This window comes from Uloborus diversus, chromosome 4, assembly GCF_026930045.1.
Source record: "Uloborus diversus isolate 005 chromosome 4, Udiv.v.3.1, whole genome shotgun sequence".
Lineage (NCBI taxonomy): Eukaryota > Metazoa > Arthropoda > Arachnida > Araneae > Uloboridae > Uloborus > Uloborus diversus.
This window is the reverse complement of record NC_072734.1, coordinates 166,495,227-166,517,048: the sequence shown is the minus strand read 5'-3', so window position 1 is coordinate 166,517,048 and position 21,822 is coordinate 166,495,227. Positions and strand designations below refer to the sequence as shown.

General features: G+C 33.5%; 1 protein-coding gene across 6 annotated transcripts in view; it reads left to right on the top strand.

Moving 5' to 3' along the window:
* LOC129221499 (endophilin-A-like) overlaps window positions 1-21,822 on the top strand; it is a 149,928-nt gene that overhangs the window by 957 nt on the left and 127,149 nt on the right. The gene's annotated exons all lie outside the window — the stretch shown is intronic.

Genomic DNA, 21,822 nt, shown 5'->3' with positions numbered 1-21,822 from the left:
CCCTCAATATTTTTAGACCTGTGGCCAGTTTTTAACTGGAAAAGTTTCAGCTTCCTATTTCAACTGAAAGAGGGTGCTCAACCCCTTCCCCCAAACATCATAAGTATGGAGAGGGCGAGAGGGGGATTAAAAACATTCATTGAATTGAAAAAACAATGCTACATATTATAGTATACACGAAGAATATGCATATATATTGCAAAAAATAATTTACAAAAAAAAAAAAAAAAAAAAAAAAAAAACAGCTGGGGAAATTAAATGTTTCTAAATTTGTGGCATTTTTTCTGCTACGGCTAATGTTAAACTAAGTGGTCGTTGAGCACCGTCTTAAAATTTGAGTAAGAAGCTAAAACTTTTACAGCATAATACTATAAGTAAGTCAAAACAATAAATAAATAAATAAATAAATAAAATAGGGAGTGTCCTGGATTCTAGCTGAAAAAAAGTTTTTTTGAACCACCCTAGTAGTTACCCCTAGATATGGATGCAGAAACAGTAGGCAAAACATCTTTGTCTTTGCGTGAAATGCTGAGTTTTAGTTTTAACGTGCTGTTTTAAATATTTTATGCAAAATGTATACAGTTTAATCCACAAGTTTTTTCTCTCTAAATTCGTAGTTGAAATAAACGTTAAGCACAAGCATTTCTTTATATTTGTTTTGAAACAAAGGTGTATTCAGAAAACGTTTTATTTCTTTTTGTAAACAGGGACCCCAAGTGATAATCAAATGTGACAGGATTGTAACAAATGAACTGTCGAAGAAATGCGTCTCAAATCAGTATTTTCTTTTTTTTTTAGATTGTCTCCACTGATTCCCATAAAAAATAGTTTAGTCGCCTGTTTAATCAAGGTAATTCGAACAAAATGAAGTAAAGATCAAGTTGTAGGATAAAAAGGTTTCTTAAATAACTTCCAACGAGTATATAAAAAAAAATGTTTCGTTAATAAAGCACAAATTTAAAAAATATTTCGAGGTGGCAAGGAACTCATTTTTCTTTCTTTAATACGAACCTTTTTTCTGTTTTAGTTAGAATTGAAGGAATTTCGTGAACTTATATCTTTTAAGTATTACGTTTTTTTTATTTATTCATTTAATTTTATTTTTTACTAGTGGCACCCGCACAGCTTTGCCCGTAGCAGACAATTAAAAGGTCTTTTGGTTCGCCTGTATATTTACAAATAATGTATGATGAATTTCTCACCAATTCGCTTGCCCATGTTACGGTTCCACGTTATGATAACTTAGTAGTTTATTCGTCCATCTTATGATAATTTTGCTCGGGAAAATGTTCTTAAAATTAGAATAGAAAAAGAACAAAGTCGAGTTTTCGAAAAAACGCTTCGAGGTGCACACTAGGGTGGGCCGAAAAACCTTTTTTTGGAAATCTGTTTTTGGATAGTGCGGAAAAGTTGCTATATGGGCCCGTTATTACCCATAAAAAATTTCGCTAAATTTGTTTAATATTTAGCCGGCGCTATTTGACCTTGAAAAACTGAAAAAAGTGCACAAATGCACTTTTTTCCAAAAAAAAAAAAAGGGGGGGGGGGGGGCAAAAATAAAACATTGAAGCTAGTTTTGGCAAACATTAGAAGTATCTGTCAGTGAATTAGTTGAAATCCTCAAAGACTTTTATACATTTCGTAGAATATTTAGCTACGCTCCATTAAGACTATAACATGGGAAAAATGAAAAAAAAAAAAAAATAAATAAATAAATAAATAAATAAAAGTAGTTTCGAAATATAAGTAAATACTGAAATGTTATGCAATACGTTACTTAGAAAAAACAGTGAAAATTCAATTAATTTTATGCGAGACATTTGTACGCCTAATTTTAAAAAATGCACACACTCAAATAAAAAAATAGTTACATACGATGCTAATTTTTTAATCTTCGGTTCCAATTGTTTCTCCTGGATAATAAGCGGCGCTCAACTGCTTCTATTATTCCTAAGATTATTTTATAACTATTTTATATATGTTTGACTTTCTGTGTCTCATACAGCTTTAGCAGTAGATCTAACTGGCGCTTCAAATAGAGCAGTGGCTAAAATTGCTACAGCAGTTCTCGCTGATTTCAACTTAGTTTCTCCTAAACAAAACAAAAATATGTAGTCGATAAAAACAAAGTAAGGAGGGAAGTCGATAAAAAAAGGAGCGAGCTAAGAGGAAGGGATTTAAGAGCAGTTAAAGGGGCAGCTATAAAGAGTTTGTATTTTGACGGCCGCAAAGAATGACACCCTTCAAAAGATATTTGGCCATCAAAAATTAGCATCTGAAGCACATGTAGCACTGATAGAAGAACCAGGTAGCAAGTACATAGGTCATTTATCACTAACAGTTGCTGAAAGTGCAAAAGAAATTTCGCAAGGTATTATATAGGACTCGACCGATGCATCGGCCTGGCCGATGCATCGGCGCCGATGGTTCAACAATTTAGCCATCGGCATCGGCATCGGCGGCCGATGCTAACTTGCAGGAAACATCGGCCCATCGGCCTTAAAAAACATCGAAAAGCCGATGGAATTGGCCGATGTTTTTGGAAAAAAAAAAGGACCTTTGTTGTTTTACTTTTTAAATTACAAAGTAAAGTGAGTTATTGTTTTCACACAAAATTGTTTACTTACATTTCAGTATGAATTATTTTAATCACCCCTGAAAGAGTTTTTAATACTGCATTCAGGTACCAAACAAGTTAATTATTGCGTTGTTTCTTGCGGTTGGATGTACGTAAGTATCTCTCATAAGTCATAACTCAAAAATGGTAAGCTGTAGAAGGCTAAATTTTCGCGTGTGGGATGTGCATACGTTCCAGTTGTGCAATTCCCTTCTTGTTTTCAATCGAACGTTCTAAAAAGCCTATTTACTCATTTTTTGTGGCTATTAATTACTTATTTCAAGGCAAAACTAATACAGCGCCTCAGACTGACGATCATTTGGTGATATATTGCCGAATTGGAGACTATGGAAAGAAATATGAGATGGCGAAACCGGTTTTGTTTCATTTTGTTAGATTCTCGTTGAACCGACGGTAATTTTTAATTTTTCGATATTTGTAATATGAATCACAGTAATGCAGTCTTTTTTGTATCGCTTCTGCAGAGCTACAAGTTTGGGTTCCGTCGAAATACATTTTGGGGCCCTATTTCTGTATCATAGAAAATGTAAAACATTTATCATAAGCATTTTTGTAACTCGGGCCCCTACGGTTATGGGGCCTCTCGTGCAATTGCAATATTTGCTATATTTTAAATCGCACCTGCGCGTCGAAACGAACTCGGGTGCAAGTTTTAAAAGAGTTTTTCTGCTCAATGTTTATGATTACTTTGAACTCTATTTTTTACGACTATTTTTTGTATTTCCGAGAACACTTGCGTGCCCCTCCTCCCACCCCCACAATTTCTGAAATTAAACTGTAGTTGTACTTTTGAGTTGTTTAAAAGTAACACCATTCATAAAATTTTAATTTATTAATTGAGTTTTTTTTTTTTTTTTCAAGCTTTATTTTTTTGTTTAGGAAAAAATTAGAGAATTAATCTAACAAAATTGATTAAAGACGTTTTGAATAGTGACATAATTCGGAAATCAAAGGGAGTTTTGAATTTTTTCTTCGTAAGTGCTGAAGTAGATTCAGAAACTCTTCCGAGGCGTTGGTGGTAGCGGTTCTGTACTAAAAAAATGAGGCCAAAAAGTTTAATGTTGTGAGTTGCCCCAAAATCAAAGGGTGACCCTCCTAACCCACCCTCGTCGTGTCAAGCATTTCTTACATATTTAACGATTATTTATTTTGGTCATGAAATGTCATTCTGCGCATTTCTTATATTTGTTTCACCTATATTTCGTAATGCGAATTCTTTTTTGCATCATGAATAGCGATCGATTTTTTTTTCTCTTATAAGTAACTATTTTTATGTATTTATATAAAATCAATGAATAAGTTATTTTCGTTTTCATCATATTTTTAATAATATTTTATAGAAAAGTTTAATAGATTTTCTATTATGCAATTTTTTAAATTTCAGAAAATTATTGTTAAATTGATAAATTTAATTTGAACTTGTTCGTAGTGCTTCATAAAAGATTAAACAATCAAATTATTCAATATTACGTGTGCAAACATCATATCAAGTAGTATATGTATTCAGTTATTAACTTGGTGTAAATATTGAGTTTGTTTATTGTAGTTGCGTTTTAAGAACCTTGCTCTTTTCACGACTATTTCTTTTTTCAGCAAAATTTATGTCACTCTTATAGCTTTTATGAAAAATGCAAACTTTACTATTCATAAATTTTAAATAAATATAAAAATATTCCTAATATGATTTAATATTAAAATTTATCTGTTACTTTTTTTTGTTTAATTTGATGATTAAAAAATGTCTACGTGCAATTTTTCCACTTTAATTGCGTTATTTGTTGACGGTATTATAGTTTTATTCTTAATTTTCATTTTAATGATAAAACATAATTTAATGTTTTTTAACTATGTTTAATGTACCTAAATCCATACATTTTGACAATATTACTGAAATCTTAGTTATATGTTCAATTTAAAAAAATCAATTGGTTATTAAACAGTCTCTTTGTTTTTCTTCCTTTTTTTTTTCTTTCTTTCTTTATTTTATTCTTTTCTTTTTTTTTGGTTGTTCTTTGTCTTCCATCATACAGCAGTCAAAAAAGGAAAAACATAACTACACCCTATACAGATTGTACGTACTACGATCCGAAAGTTCGGGGGACAAGTTGTATAAAACCTTACCAAGAATAATTCACATAACCAAAGCACATCCACCTTCAAAAGGTCGCCATGAGGGACTATGATACTTCTTCCAGCGTTCATATAACTTTTGGAAACACTCATGGAAGCCATTTTTCGCTACCTTCTGTGATGAAGCTTTATCTTCTCCTGACGGAAGAAAGCGGCGTCCATGCAAATCTTTTTTGCAGGGAACAGGTAAAAGTCATACGGAGCTAAGTCCGACGAAACGTTATGTTATTTGTTTGTCATATCAGAGTATTGACAAACCAAACCACGCATCCTCAGCATGAAAGTCGCCTTCTTCCTCACGATGAAGTTAAAGCCTTACAGGAAGTTGCGAAACAGGCTGCCAGTACTTCTAAAAGCTATACGAACGTTGGCAGAAGTGCATAGTCGTTCAAAGTGACAATTTTGTAGATAGATGTGCTTCGGTAATGTGAACTATTCAGGGTAAGGTTTTATACAGCTTGCCTCAAACTTTTAGATCATACTACGTACGTATGAGTTTTCAACTTACTATTTCATAACGTTATTGAGTGACGCAAGTTTACGCGGATGAAGACATCACATCACAAGTGAGTTTGCGATAATTAACTAAGGATGAGTTCAAAATGGAAATTTCGGTCATCTATATGTTCTTAGGTACAATGCATGTACAGATGTGCCGAAAAAACTTGTGAAGTTTAAATTGGGTGATCGTAAAATATAAATTTAGGTCAAAATCTGATATATATATTTTGTGATTACAATTCCTTATTCGTCGAAAAAAAGTAAAATGAAATGAATCAATGATTCTTTAAACCTGACAATTTTATCAATTTATTTCTGTTAGATTTTTTTTTTGCCATCGGCCTACAACATCGGCCATCGGCCATCGGCAATCGGCCATTTGGAGGAAAACAATCGGCCATCGGCCATCGGCCATCTTTGAACAATCGGCCAACAATCGGCATCGGCCCATCGGCCAAAAAATGCCATCGGTCGAGCCCTAGTATTATAGGCTTTGCAAAAAAGTATAATATAAGCTTGGTTAACTTATCAGTTATTGGATGCGACGGAACAAATGTAAATACGGGATGGAAAGGTGGAGTAATTCGTTTACTTGAGACATATCTCAAAAGACCTTTACAGTGGAACATATGTCTGCTGCATACTAATGAGTTGCCACTGGGGCATCTTATTCTGGAATTGGACGGTTGCACAAAGGGCTACATTCATATTCTGGAGCTATCGGACAACTTCTTAGAGATTGTACAAAAAATCAGGTGGCCAAATTTGATAAAATTGACTGCAATCTTCTGGTTTTGGACATGGAAGATATAAAAAATTTTAAGTACTGAACAACAATATTTGTATAGAATCTGTCTTGCCGTAAAAGATGGTAGTTGTCCTTCTAGCGTGGACTGACAGTAGCCCAGGCAAACTCAGTCATGCGCGATGGCTGACAACTGCAAACCGTTTGTTACGCTTGTATATAGACACTCCAACTCCATCAGAAAATCTTACAATGCTTGTAAAGTATGTAATGTTAGTTTATGCTTCAATGTGGTTTGAAATAAAAATGAAACCGAACTGCCAGTATATGGTGCCCAACATTTTTGGAAAATGATTTCTCTTGCAAGGCAGTTTCCACACAACGTTAAGGAGAAAATTTTCAAAGTTCTCTCAAATAATGCATATTTCGATCATCCTGAACAGCTACTGTTGACAATATTGTTTGACTCAAGAAAATACATTCGGGAATTAGCTGTTAGGCGCATTCGGAACTCTAGAAATAAGAAGACGAAGAGCTCGGATGGTGTACGATTTTTTAAGCGTCCTGAACTCAATTTTGAAGCCGTTGATTCTGTTGATTTAGTTGACAAGATTGTTGATTTAGTTTAGTTGGGCAAACTGTGTTGTAACAGAGCCACCTCTTACAATGCATCTAAAAGACCAACAATTGAAAGAAATGTGCAAAGAACAGCCTACAGAGTTCACTTTCGAGAAATTTCCCTGTCACACGCAAGCTGAGGAACGTTGTGTGAAACTAATAACCGAAGCTGCAATAAAAGTTCGTGGTGAAACTGGATACATTCGTGCCAAACTTCAAGCTAGGAAAGAACTTCCATCATTTAATAACAAGGGACAATATTATTCCAAAAAAATAATATTCATATGCATGAAGTATTATAAATCAAATTTGCAAATTTCTTTTTCAAAATTTTATTATCTCTATATGTAATTCTAGAAAATGTATGAAACTATTGCATGATAATAATTACTATGATTAATAGTGCTATTTAATTAATTAGTCTATGATTTAATTTTGAAAAATAATTTTCACATTGGTTTTTAAAGAAATTCAATATTTTTTTCATTTTTCTCCAATTTTTTATGTTGGAAAGAAGCGGTTAACTGCTCATTAAATTCAATGAAACATTTTATGGGCTCGAACTGGCTCATTACATAACATTTTCGGTGCATTCCAGCAAAATATTTGGAATTTAGTTTTAAAAAAAAATTTCGACAAAAATTCATTTTTCTCTTCTTTTTCGGTTTTTCAGTGTCAAATAGCGCCGGCTAGATATTTTTTAATATACAAGAAATTTTTTGTGAGTGCTAAGTAGCTCACCACGCAACTTTTGCGCGCTATCCAAAAATTGATTTCGAAAAAAAAAATTTTTCGGCTTATTTCGGCCCACCCTAGTGCACACCCCCATGCTACAAAATAATTCTGTGCCAAATTTCATAAAATCGACTGAGCGGTCTAGGCGCTATGCGCATCACAGAGATCCTGACAGACAGAGATCCGGAGAGAGAGATATCCGGACAGAGAGACTTTCCAATTTTTTTTATAAGAAATTGAATTCAATTTAAAAATAAAAATAATAAAATTGCAAATTTCGTTTTATTTTTTCCTCCCTCTTTCTTTCATTTATTTATGTTGTTTATTGATAAGCGTTGCTTTACACATTATGGAAAAGTTTTCAAAAGTAAAAAATGAAAAATAAATTTTGTTGCGAATTACTTTAATATTCAAATTATTCAAAAACCTAAAAATAGAACTCGAATACAGTAGCACTTCTTATCAAAAGGAGTTTTTATAATAGCGAATTCCGTCTGAACTGAGAGCGGGATCAGGGCTAAGAATTAAAATTTAAAAAAGCCAGAACATACCATCATAAAGCATTCTAAGAATTCAGGAAAATAGTGCGTAAAACTCTTTAACAAACTGGATGCTTTAAGTTACGAGCATGTCTACATTTTTAAAAGCTCTTTACGGTTTGATTGTAGAACCTCTAAGTGTCATAGCTACAGAAATTATTTAACAAAAACTAAAATTCATGTCACATGACATGATTCAAGCGCAAACCGTTGCTTAAAAACATGTTTTGATTAATTTTGAAACAAGTATTTGGTAAAAAGGGCTTTTTTTTTTTTGGCACAAAATAAGAGGAATAAAATGTTTTTACCTTGAATTTTAAGGACTTCAATTTTCTTCGAGTTGTCACTTCAAAAATTTTTCTGTTTACTTGCGTTAATTCTTTGAGTAAAAAACATATATACCCCATTGAGGACATTTTTTTTCTTTCGTTTTTGCTCTTTACAAACAGTAAAATGAATGTACAAACAACATGATTTGATTTGAAAGTTATTGATATTTTATGCCAACAGAAAATAAAAGTTAAAAAGTATTGACCGTGCCGTTTCATTTAAAAAATTTCGAGTTTTCATTTGGGTTCCTTAAAAATTCTTATTATCATTTTTAATATTTGCTATTTTTTAAATAACAAGCATTTAGAGATAAATTTATAGTAAAGCTAATGCATTTCAGTCTTTCTTCATTTTATGAGAAAAAAAGTAGCATTTCCATGTAATCCAGAAATGGAAATCCGTGTTCGTGCGGTTTTTCATTTAAAATGGATTAAATCAAGAAAACACATAAAGTTCTAAAAACAAAATAAAATACAAATATAGAAATTTATGACAATCATCCGTCGACATAATTTTGCACATTCAAATTAAAATCAGCTGTTATTTTATCCATTAAATGTCAAGTTGAACCGTTATGTTATCCGTCTGAAAATTGACGTTACTTTACTTTCATCAAAAATAAACTGTAAGAGAAGTAATTTGATCTTTTCTTCTCTTTTAAATTCGAAGTTAGATAACAATGTTATGGCTCATCGAAACTGCAAAAAAAAAAAAAAAAGTAAAATTAATTTACATCTTGAATTTAAATTATGTTTTTCGCAATCACGAGTAGGCGTGTGTGTTTGTGTGTGTGGGGGGGGGTATGTGTGTATAGGCATATGTGTTTGTGTCTGTGTGTTGGCATGCGTGTGTGGGTTGTTGTGTATATGAATGTGTGTGTGGGGGGTATGTGTATGTGTGTGTAGGCATATGTGTTTGTGTCTGTGTGCAGGCATGAATGTGTGGGTAGTTGTGTGTATGTGTTTGTGTGTGTGTGTGCGTGCGTGTGTGTGTTTGTGTGTATGTATGCGCGTGTGTGTAGGGCATGGATGCAACCTGGAGTCGGCTTTCGCTATAGGAGCAGCATCGTGAGGACCCGGTCGACGGTGATGCTGCAGAGGGTGGCGATGGGAAAATAAAATCAAAGGACATCAAAACAGTCAAGTGAGAACAATAAGCAATCGTGATTGCCCAAAAAGAAGTTCAATTTTTGCAGCATTTTTGTTCTTTAATGTGTCTTAACTAGGGTGTCCAAATTTCTCGATTTTATGAGGATTTTCATTATTTTAAGAAGATGGTCTAGAATGCTTTTTAAATTCGGATTAAGAGAGAAAACTTGTCTAAAAATCTTTCTGCGAGTGGTATGACCGACAGTTCTTAGTTTAATTCCCTACATCTGAGAAGCATGTGTCAAAAAACAAATTCTGTAAAAGTATTTCATGACAACGCATAACAAACAAAGTTGAGAAAGGCTAATGCTAGGTTATACAGTGCATCGATTTTTCAATTAGACAAGTTTGCTCAACGCTGGAAAAGTCACGTGATATGATTTTTTAAAAGCAAATCGCGTCGTTTGGTTCACAATGAAGGATTTACGCAGACACACCCTTTTGAACTCCTCTAGTCAATTTATGATGATGATGAGGACGGATTTTTTTTTTTTTTTTTGTCAAAGAAAGTTTGAAAAATCGAAATGCGAGTAGACACACCGGGTGGTTTTTGAGTTTATCATTCGATGTGCAAAACCAATGTTCGACACGATTCAAAGAAACAGAAAAATTACTTTAAGAAACTGACCGAGAACTTGTATTTCAGTTGAATTCCTTTCATATCAGCCAGGATTAGCATTACAATCACTAATCACCTCGTTACATTAATGTGCACTAATGCATAGCATATTAGTGGGCGATTTTCTGATAATGAAGTTCAGATTACCACATGGATACCATAATTTTTTACAATATTTAATTATGTCTAGAGATGTTTTCTCTTTGAACCAAAACTCAATCATTCTCAAATTACAGACCTTTCGGATTAGATCAATTGCATAAGAGCAAGTAAAAACAATTTTTATGCCTTATCTTATTTTGGCGCAGTTTCACCCAAAGCCAAAGAAGTACTCTCCTTTTCACAAAATCTTCCAAATTCGATTTACCCTAAAAATTGTTCGTGAGACGAATTCAGAGATATTTCCAAGGAGCGATTTGTTTTTTTATGCGTATTCTTTCTTTTATTTATTTATTTATTTATTTATTTATTTATTTATTTTTTTTTTTTTTGAACTTCTGTAGCCCTTGTGAAGTAATTGTGTATCTTTGACCGGGATTAAAAAAAATATGTTGACTATACGGCTGGTTACGTTCTTTTACTATTCATACGTTCTTCCCTTCAGATCGAAATTTTACGCTTAAAATTCAAACAGAGCTAGGCGCAAGAGTTAGCATAATACTGTTACGAGTTCCGTGCAACTTCAAACTTCTTTGAATGATGACACAGTTCTTGAGAAAAGCACAGGAGATTTATTTATAGCTATGTACAGGAAATGTAGTTGCAACTGCTAAATCAATCATCAGCAATTAAGCGAATATCAATTAACACCGTAAACTCAACGGTAAAACACGTATTTACATACAAATACGCAATAACACAGCTCGAAGTGCAACGAGAAACGAAACTCCACAGTTAGAAAGCGAACCAACGCCCCCATTCACAAGATGCCCGTCGTTTTATACCGTGCGAAAAAATCTCTAGAAAATCCTACAAATTTCTCATATCTTCTTTTTATTCCAGTCACAAACCTTATCGTGCAGAAATGGAGGGACCGTATACTTCATTCGAATGTAAGGGGGTTGTATATTCATTACAAGAAACTATTTACAGGTTAAGTTACTACTATAATTTTTAGATGAAGAATAATGGAATAAACGCCCAAATTTAACTAGATTGCAAAAAATTAATCACAAAAATAATTACTATTTACAGAATTTGTAACAATACGATAAGAACAGTAGAGAAAGGCAAAAGGATTATCACTACCTTCATACACTCATTGCATAAAAACTGAAAATTAAAACGTAATGCGATTTCAACGTTATCACATTACGGGGCTTTGTTTACGACAACTTTTCCCATCATAACCACTAACGTTTTGTTTTAAACACAATTTTTCCATTTCAACTATATTCTGAATTGCCTTCCTTTTTACCGAACAATTTCTTCTACCTCGCACGTGGTAACTACTGTAACTTTACCACCGCGTTTCATATTCCATAAAACGCATTTAAAATATAAGAATATACTCAAACCTGTTTTTATGCGGTGGATAGGGACCGCATAAAAAACATTGTTCGAAACTTCATGAGTGGCTTTAAAAAGTTGTTCTCGCAACACAGTTATAAAATATATATATATATATATGCGGTGGATAGGGACAGCATAAAAAAAGTCTCACATAGAAAATAACCCAAAAACTTACAAAATCGTAGTCTTCAAACGAAATCAAAATAAACCAACTGATTATTTTTGCCGAATAGTCAGACAAAATTTCGCGAATAAGGAAATTTTTGAGAGGTCACGTGACTTCTTACCGGAGTGCCTATGTAGTCACTTGGAAGATACTACCTCGCACTCATTTTAAAAACAATTTCGTCAATTGAATCCCAATCTGATTGAAATTTCAATGTACCGCACAAACCCCCCCCCCCCCCGCACAAAAAAATTAAAAAAAAAATTAATTTGAATTTTGACATCTTGAATTCAAATTATGTTTTTCGCAATCACGAGTATGTGTATGTAGGCGTGTGTGTTTGTGTGTGGAGGTATGTGTGTTTGTGTGTAGGGGGTATGTGTATGTGTGTAGGCATGTGTGTTTGTGCCTGTGTGCTGGCATAAGTGTGTGGGTAGTTGTGTGTATGAATGTGTGTGGGGGGGGGATGTGTATGTGTGTAGGCATATGTGTTTATGTCTGTGTGCAGGCATGAATGTGTGGGTAGTTGTGTGTATATGTGTAGGTGTCTCTATGTATGCGTGTATGTATGTGTTAGTGTGCGTGCGTGTGTGTGTATGTGTGCGCGTGTGTGTGTAGTTGTGTATGTATGCGCGTGTGTGTAGGACATGGATGCAACCTGGAGACGGCTTTCGATTTAGGAGCAGCATCGTGAGGAACCGGTCGACGGTGATGGTGCGGAGGGTGGCGGTGGGAAAATAAAATGATAGGAACGACAAAAACAGTCAAATAAAAGCAATAAACAATCGTGATTGCTCAAAAAAAAAAAAAAAAAAAAAAAAAAAAAATTCGCATTAAAAAAAAAAAAAAAAAGACTGCATAAAAACAGGTTTGAGTGTACTCACAAATACGTCCAAAAGAAACTCCAAAGGGGATATCATTAAAAAGTCCACTTATAAACACTCCTGTAGAACAGTTTCCCTTTTTTTTATCCAAGAAAAATTTAAAGACAAATCTTTCGCAACTCTACTTGGACGACTTCATTTTCTCACCTGCAGAAAAACATTTAAGCTTTCACTAGAGAAAAAAGTTAGGAAAAGGATGAGCTTTTTGAAATCAAATCATCGTGGAAATGTGATTCACTGGAAAAATGAAATATAAATTTAAAATGTCAAGACTTAGGGAGAATTGAAACTACAGCTGAAAGTTTCTTCTACCTTTTCACTGTTTGCATTCGTCTGAAACAATATAAAAACCTATCAAAGAGCAGTTGAAAATACAATTTCGCAAAGTTAAAGAAAGGACTTCAGAAGTAAATATTGATCAGGAAGTTTTTTACAGTTTGTATAAAACAAGAATTCAGTATGTTGCGGCAGACACAAAACTGTCATTTACGTCTTTTTCTTTTTTTTTTTTTCAATAAACCGTATTCTATGTCAGTTATGTCGCCGGGCCCCTCCTGCAGCTCAAAAAAAAAAAAGAAAAGAAAAAAAAAAGAAAAAAGAAAAGAAAAGGGAGAAAAGAAAAAAAAAGGGGGAGGAATGATCAAAACTGCTTACTAGAAAACAATTACCTCTATTTTAAGTGCCACAACAGTAAATACCAAAAGAGTAAATTTTCTTAATCTTTACGTAAACTCTTATTCGGAGTTTCCCTCCCCCTTTCTTTTCTTTCTTCCTTTTTTTTTCTTCCCATCTTTTCTTTCTTTCATTCATTTTTTTTTTTTTTTTTTTGCATCAGTATCGCCAGGCCCCCTCAAAGCCCGGGCCCTTAGTTTCCGACTAGACTGACATGACCTTTCGTCAGGCCTGCCTATGTCCTGTGTAACCGAAACTAATACGTTGTGCCCTCTTCATTTCAAGTTAGAGTATTACGGCGACCAGATTGTCCCGGTTTACTGTCTCGGTTGAATTTGTGATTTATGTGTTAGTCCGAATTAGAATAATGACAACATTGCAATTCTGTACCTCAGAGCCAGTCCAAAGATTGCGATTTTCCTTTCATTAGTGTATTGCATTTAGTGCATTGCATGCACATTGCATTCCTATTCCGTATCGAGCCATGTGAACGTAATTCTTAAATACAAATCCTTTTCAATTTCTTACCAGGGTTAAAAGAGCGCACGTCCCATCCTTTGCATGCGCCAGAAAAAAGTGTTTCCTCTTCACTGTAAAATGATCATAATATGACTTACGTTCTTCTGGCTATGAGGTGCAGAATTGTCCTTTTAAATTCAAATAAAATAATGCCCCTCTCGATCGTCCTTGCAGAAAATAAATATTTTGATAGGAAAGCAAAATCAAGAAGGAAAATCATTTTAAAAGCCTAGCTACAAACATCCATCCGCATGTTTGTAGCTAGGCAAAAGTGAAGGAAAAGGAAAGTGGCAACAGATAAAAATTTTGAATTATTGATTCCCATCCAACGATAAAATCGCGTGAAAAGTTAAAAATTTTACTAAAAAGTTTATAAAAATGGTTATAATTCCAGTTGTACATAACTTGGAATTACGTAACGAGTTCGATCATGCATAGAAATATTCATTCTTTTGATTAGTATCAGCACTATTAACGTGCAAGAAAATTTTCACACACAAAAAAAAAAAAAAAAAAAAAAAAAAAATTGAAGCAAGCTTAGCTAATTCGGTTTTTAATTAATATCTCCGGTAATTAAAATCATGCAAAGATGAAACCGAAAATACCAAATTTCTCGGTAAATTTCGAATTTTAATATTTTGTTCAACTTTTAATTTTTATCTTAACCGTTCTTGAGACACTCGCAAGGGAAAATAGTATAATTAAGTTCATCTTTCACATTGTTGATTTAATTTAGCTGATTGTAACTCTCGCAAGCGGTGACGAAAATCAGACCCCTTGGAACAATTGTGACTAAAAATGAATCAGCGTCTTTCCTTTCCGAGGCTTACCTGTATATCGAATTTTGTCTGAACCCTTGTTTTACTCTTTGAGTTATAGCAATTACAAATATCGAGATAAAAAAAAAACTCGATTGCCCCCTCCCCTCCCCCTTCCTGATGAAACACTTGGTGCGAAAATTAACATTTGTACCCTCTTAGGTCTATCTGAGGACCAAGTTTTGTCTCAATCTGTCCATTACTTCTTGAGATGTAGCAATCATACATAACGAACAAAACGTTCTATTTCTTCACACTCCTTAGAGAAATTGGTGCAAAAACTAGAGAAATTGGTGCGAAATCATATGGGGTTGCGCACCGAATTTTGTTAGTTTTTTTTTTTTTTTTGCAGTATTTTTTGAGCTAGAGCGGGTACAAAAAATATCAGTCACACGCATATAGTTTTATTGACAAACACACAGACAGCCAGATATTTTTCAAAAATGGTTTCAGTATACCTAAAAACTTTTAAATTGGTCGAAATTTGAAGTTTGAAAATATTCACGAATCTGAAAATGTCTTCCATTCGGTTGAGTTCAATATGATGTGGTAGAAACTAAGAAGTTTATAAGGATGTGTTGCGACGAAATGTTGTAGGGTAGTTTTTTCCCACATAATTTCTTCGTTTCCATATCTCATAATTTACGTTTTTAGCATTTGAAAAACTGAATCCGTGTTTCCCTCCTAGACCGTAAAGGCATGGACGGTAATAGTTAAGCAAAGTTCTAACTAAATTCTTGTGTTGTAACTTAATTATGTTGAAATCATGTGTTTAGTGTGCTCGCCTAAACAGCTTAACACGGGACAATTTCAATTTCATTTACAATTTCGAATGCTGTGTTAGAAAATAAATTAAAAAGTAATGGGAATGCATTAAAACTCATTTTGCGTTTAAACTTCTTCGAGAATGTTTGATCTTAGTACATTTTTCTCAAATGAAGCTTTTTACTTTAACTAATACTATTTCACCAAAATACTTAAGTTATGCAGTAGCCCCTTGTTATATCGCTCATTCGGATATATCGTGCTTCTCCTCTATCTCCCGAACAGTTACATAAAAAGAAGCAAAGGGATTCAAGTGCCGAAATTAAAAATTTTGAGTAAATCTATACGAATGGTAGGAGAACCTCTTCTGGTTTATGGCTAGAGATGGTACTAGTAATTCTGGTAGGGGTGCTGTTATACAGCATGATTTAGAAAAAGAAAATACAATGAAAGCCTACCTAGAATCTAAACTTTTAAACGTGTTTTATTCGAAACCTTAAACGTCCACTTATATCCCTTTGCTTCTCACCGCCTCTTTAATGCCAAAGGAAAATGAAATGCTACAATTCTCAAAAAAGGCGTTTTCTTCTTCTCTTAATCAACTAGAAAGTCGCCCGTCAAGGTATGACGATTGAAAATTGCTTCTCTTCTTCTACATTTGAACGAAGTCGTTGCCTGTTTGGTGATATTTTGATGCTTGAAATTTTAACCCTAGCTCCAGTGGATGAACACTAAACTCCAGTAAGTGGTGTACGTTGTTGACCATTCTTTCGTTTCTTCATTCCCCTAAAATGGCACAGTCTTACCTTTAAAACAGTTAAGTGACCGGATCGAGTTCAGCCTTGTCACAATAAAACCTTTCCCTTGCATGTTATACATTATCAAAACACAGTATCAAATTATCATGCCGTGGCACGAAAAACACGCGGGTTACTCGATCATCGGCTATTATTTATATAAGGATGATTAAAACTGCATGCTTTCCATACAACTTTATTCGTAGCAGTTCAAGCTGCAACTTTCGACTGGCATTCCACCGTAAAATAAAAATATTTGAAATTATGTTTTACATGTTTTTATTTTAAAGAAAAAATTGTTGACTAATTTTCTTTTGTTTTAAAAAAGAAAATCATCCCTATATGATAACAAACTGATATATATATATATATATATATATATATATATATATATATATATATATATATATATATATATATATATATATATATATATTTTTTTTTTTGTAAATGCACATGTCATTAAATTGTACGTTTATTGAATCGTTATTTTTAATGATTTGCGCTTTTTTTGTTGTCTCCCGACATGCACAATATGACGAGGACTACTATGTTTTTTACTCATATGACAGAAGAACATGAGCTCCTAAAATGAAATGCCGTCAGATTTTTCAATTTCACTTTTCTCCTTTTCCTCCGTCAACACCGAAGCAATATGCATTAGATGCTTTCTTAAATACAACATTTTCACGAGAGTTTGCAGCTATTTCGAACATTCTAAGGTGATAAATCCAGCCATTAAATCACGTATCTCAGGGATATTTCGCTTTTAATGTTCATTAAGCAGAAATGTGAACTGAATGTAAGTGCTTCATTTAACTTATTATCGATTTTACCAATGCATTTCTGTAACACGAGCAACTTCTTTCACATTGATGAAATTTCATTAAACGCTATCTATTTCACACCAAATTACCATAACAATTTCTCACAGTTCATCTGTCCAGGGTAAGAAATTTCTTTTCTTTTTTCTGGGGGGAGGGGGGGGGGAGAGGAGGTGTTTCGCGTCAAAGTAATTTCTAAATTTAAATTTTCTCTTTCTAGAAATTTATCTTCCTTAAGACTTTAAAAAGTCGCGGAGCAGTGAAACAAGCGAAATGATCCTCACAATATACAGGGTGTTCCGTTTTAACCTGCAAGACCTTTTATTTCGTAACAGATAGTCCTAGATGTATACTTCCAATTGCAAAAATGTTCAAAATCAGATGCTGAGATAGGATATCGAAAGTTTGAAGCAAACATAAAAATGAGTCAAAAATACAAAATTTAACTTTTTACTTTTTACTCAGGCCCCATGTCCCCTAACCTATATGTAGGGAAATAATCTCCATTCGAAAACAATTCCAACACAAAAAGTATGAAATTAGTACGACCAATATTCACAGAGATATGAAACGCAGCGTTTTGTGACTTACACCACTTTTCACTCGCCATCAATAACACCTTTTGGGGGAAAATATAGCAGTTAACATGCGTTTAAACTTATATAAGTGCATAGAGTGTGGTTTTTCAAATTGTTCAAGGTTTTGTTGCGCGTTTTTGCATTCACGGCGTAACATTTGCATTTATTTTTGAATAGCAATGAAAAATGTAAATACTTTGTTTTTCTTACTTTGACGACCTGTCATTCTTCTGAAAGGGCGGGAAGTTCTAATCTCATCTTTTGTATGGTCCCTTAAAACTTTAAACTACAATATCTCTTTGTGCTTTGGTCGCACAAATGTCAAGTTTTTTTTGTCAGTAATATCTTTCAAGTGAGATTATTTTCCTAAACATAAGTTAGAGGACCTGAGGCCCGTATAAAAAGTTAAATTCTGTATTTTTTGACTCATTTTTATTTTTGCTTCAAACTTTCAACATCTTAACCCTGCACCTGATTTTGAACATTTTTGCAATTGGAAGTATGCATCTAGGACTATCGGTTACGAAAAAAAAGGTCTTGCAGGTTAAAACAGAACACCATGCATAATAGCCGATGATCAAGTAACGCGCGAGTTTCAACAATGAAACTCGTGCCACGGCATGATAATTTGATAATATGTTTTGGTAATGTTTAACATGCAGGGAAAGGCTTTATCGTGACAAGGATGAACTCGATCCGGTAACTTAACTGTTTTACCGGTAAGACTGTGAGATTTCAGGGGAATGAAGAGACGAAAAAATGGTCAACAATGAACGGTATCTATTGGGGTTTAGGGTTCATCCACTAGAGTTAGGGTTACAATTTCAACTATCAAAATATCACCAGACATGCAAAGGCTTTGCTCAAATGTAGAAGCAATTTTCACTTGTCATACCTTGACGGGCGACTTTCTAGTCCTCAAATATTCTGTTCTGCAGAAATACACACCTTGTATGCTCAATCTCACTTTGACATTTAATTAACGTTTTAACTACATAGATTAGATAGAATCGTGAAACTGTTCAGAATGCAAACAGAACATTAACGTTCTTTGTTGGTTACAGCCAGACATAGCTGCCACAAAATAAGTTGAATAAACCTTTGTGTGCTTGAAAACTAAAATAAGAAATAACAATGTTTAATTACACAAAAATTGCAGATTGCTGCAGACACGTATTAAGAAAAGCAAAGGCAAAAGATTCGCTTTTGTCGGTTGTTGGTTGGTTTGTTTATTTTTAATGGCGCAAGAGCCCTTGAGGGCTAAACTGCTCCAAACGATTTTTCAGTTTAAAATTTAAACAGAAATATAAAGTGAGTATATAATAAAATTAAACATGTTTTGAGGAGAAAGGTACAAACATCAGTAGTTTAAAATAACTAATAAAAAACATGTAAACATTAAAAACTTTTAAAAACGTATGAAACAATATGTTGACAAAAAACCTTGAATAACAAGGAAAGGGACAAAATTACATTTTGACGACACAAAAACTAAATTAAAAAGGAGAAGCTAATCTCCTGGAGGAAGGAGTGCAAATTGCAATGGGGTGGATCCCCCAGCAACTCCTTCAGAGATGGATTAAAATTATTAAAAATATTTAAAACGTATTTGGTTAAAACTTGGGCAGTTGCATAAAATATGCAACACTGTCTGGTTGACGTTACATTTAATACAAGTTGGAGCTTGTTCACGGCACGCTTTTATCGGATCTCTCTCTATTTTTGCACTGCAAAGGGATCCTTTGAACCCCGAAACTCGTGTATGCTTTAATCTGAAATTTTGTGGAAATTGAACGTTGTTATTTCTCATTTCACGCAAATATCTTCACGCAAAAAAAAGCAGATTCGCAGATATCCTGCGAATCTGCTAAAAATTGTAGCGAAGTAAGTCCTGCTGATTTATAGAAAGCTAATAGTCAGTCCGTTCTTATGAGCGTTTCCCACAGGAGATTTGTAAAAATAATTTAGTACTGATATTTATCTCCACACGGAAGAAAACGTTAACCATTTTGTAGTTCTTCTATTTTTATTAAAAGTGCGTTCAGCTGCTTTTCACTGATAGGTGCTAGTGATACAGTAAGATTTCAAAAAAAAAAAAAAAAAAATCAATGAAAGCCCACCAAGCCTTGAAATTTTAGTTCCTACTTTTTAGCGCGAAGCTAGCTTATAGAAATAATTATACGAATTCAAAAACATTTTTTATACAATAAGTATGAGAAAACACCAAAGTTTTCATTTAGCACAATCGCGCGAGCTTTTCTTACCATAACTCGCAAAAATTTTCCATCGGCCAGCGTATAATCAATCAATCTGAACTTTGACAAAGGGTAAATTGCTTGCCGAAGAAAGGGGAGAAAGGTAATATTTTTTCCTCAAACCATATCAATTATGAAGTTATAGGAGTCACTCCATGAGGAGGTTGGCAGCTAGAGAAGTAACGGCAAAAGCAACAAAGAAAGCGGAAATTGTAGACAATGATGGAAAGCTTTTATCTCATATTTTTCACTGATGCCAATTTAGCTGCTGTTTTGTCAGGCTCTGAGGCTTTATGAGCTTTTCAGTTCTAACCAACAGATGTAACGAATGTAGTGGATAAGTTTTATCTTTTAAGTAAATTATCAGGTACTGGCGGTATTTTTTTCTTTTAATAATGCTAGCTATACTACGCTATGAAGCTTTTGTAATAGTCTTTGTAAATACATAAAAAATTATGTTTTGTCGACATTTTGCTGAAAAAATAGTATTCATATTTTTCAGCAAATACAATTGCGTCTGATTTTAGATAGATTTTAACTAAGAACGAAACTAGCCTCTGGATGTGACGTTAATATTGTATGAATAATAATTAAGATTGCAAACATGTGTGTCGGGATTACAAATAGCTCGTTTTTCAATGCAAAATATGTTCCTCGTTAGTTTCTTTTATTACTCAAAAAATGCATTTCTAATTTAAAAAAAAAAAAAAACAAAAAACGCTTGTCTGCAATTCTAACTTCCAGTAGTGCAATTTCGACGTTTTAACTTTCTTTATAACAAATCTCACTAAAGCAAAAATGTAACTTTTAATTTATTTTATTTTTCGTATGCTACTTATTTTGCCATGCATCTCATTTATGCAGCTCATCTGAACGAATTTTAGCTAGAACGATACTAAGCTTGAGTTGTACCCCTCCCCCCACACAATCAAGATCTGTGTTATGTTATAACTCTTTGGCTTTTAAATTACCTTAAGGTTTTTATTTTTTATTTTTTAAGAGACATTTCTAAAAATATTTCTTACGTCATCCCAAACGTAGAATTTAACTTTCTTTAAAAATCAATGACAGTTTCTTAACTATTAATTACTTTTGCATTTTTACATTATTCTAACATCTCGCTTTTTGTTTAAATTTGATTGCAAAGGAGTACCAGACAGTCAAAGTTGAAAAAAGTTAATTACAAAATACATCTGTTATAATTGAAGTTTCGAATACGCGATAAATTTAGCTGCAAGGAAATCATTCACTTCAGAGCTTTCATAATTTGATCGAAAATCTTTGCTAAATACCATACACTTTAATGTTATTGGTCAAAACCCCGAGACAAAAAAAATTAAAAAGTTCTGTCTAGTGGTACCCTCACGGCTTTGCCCGTAATTGAAAATTAAAAGATCATTCGGTTCGCTTGTATATTTACAAATAATGGATGACGAATTTCTCGCCTATTGGCTGTGTTCATTCGCTTTCCCATTCCACGTCATGATAATTTCGAAATTTACTCGTCCATCTTATGAAAATTTTGATCCTGAAAATGTTCTTAAAATTGAAATAGAAAAAGAATAAAATCGAATTTTCGAAAAATCGCTTCGAGGTGCACACCCCCATGTTACAAACTAACTTTGCCAAATTTCATGAAAATCGGCCGAACGATCTAGGCGCTATGCGCGTCACAGACATCCTAGAGACATACAGACATCCAGACAGAGAGATTTTCCGCTTTATTATTAGTAAAGATTTAAAACGAAGATGGTTATCAATTCGTACTGAATGCATGTTACCTTTTTCCTTTCTTTCTTTCTTTTTTTCCTTTTATTTTTCTTGTATGTTTTCTTTCTTTCTTTTTTTTTCCGTACAAAATGCTGTTCGATAGCAGTAACTTATGTTTCGGACCTTTGTTTAACCACCTTTGTTCTTTAGAAAATTAAGGTTTATATAACTAATTTTTATGTAAGTTGAAAAGGCTACCGGATTTTTAACGTCAATTTTGCGATTTTCCTTAAACTTTTCTCTACTTGTGCAATTTGAT